This window comes from Wasmannia auropunctata, unplaced genomic scaffold, assembly GCF_000956235.1.
Source record: "Wasmannia auropunctata unplaced genomic scaffold, wasmannia.A_1.0 LD336097.1, whole genome shotgun sequence".
Lineage (NCBI taxonomy): Eukaryota > Metazoa > Arthropoda > Insecta > Hymenoptera > Formicidae > Wasmannia > Wasmannia auropunctata.
In genome coordinates this window covers 941,981-942,915 of record NW_012026793.1, presented here as the reverse complement: position 1 = coordinate 942,915, position 935 = coordinate 941,981, and positions in this window count along the sequence as shown.

Genomic DNA, 935 nt, shown 5'->3' with positions numbered 1-935 from the left:
TATCCCCTGTGTGCCTTGTCGACTCAGTCACTTTTCAATAAATTCAGACATTCAAAAGTTTCTTTTTGAAAAAAATTTACTATCTATTCTAACTAGAATTCAAAAAGATGCTTTCCCGCAAAAAATTGTTTTTGAAATATCTGACAATGACATACATTGAGTCGTTTTCTTCATTAGACATGGATTTCAATGGAAATGATAGCCGCCATTTGAAAATTTCTCTTTCCTTTGAAACTTTTTTCTGTTTTATTCTTCTAACTAAACTTACCGTTATTGTCAACTCCTTTCAAAAGTTTCTTTCACTTCTCAAAAAATTTCTTTTTTGAAATAGTCCAAGTATTAGAACATACTTACCTTGTCTTATTTCATTTTTTCATTTTTATTCCGCACTTTTCAATAACATCAGACATTCAAAAGTTTCTTCTTGAAAAAAATTTACTATCTATTCTAACTAGAATTCAAAGATGCTTTTCCGCAAAAAAAATTTTGAAATAATCTTTTATTATATCTGACAATGACATGCATTGAGTCGCTTTCTTCATTAGGCATGGATTTCAACGGAAATGGTAGTCGCTATTTCGGAAATTTCTCTTTCCTTTTGAAATTTTTTTCTGTTTTATTCTTCTAACTAAACTTACCGTTATTGTCTACTCCTTTCAAAGTTCCTTTCACTTCACAAAAAATTTATTGTATTGAGATATTATATTTTTTTCAAATATCAAAAGGTCGAACATTGTTCGAAAACATGAAATATTACCGATATACATCCTTTGAAAAATTCTTTTCTTAAAAGGAACAGAATCAAATTGTAACTCATAGAATATTTCTAGAATCTTCGATTTAGTCAGGTATTGTTAAATGCGTGCGCAGCTGCATTTTTGTTAACCAAGGTAACTTCGAAGAGCACGTAACGTCGGTGCTTCATTCGAGTCCAA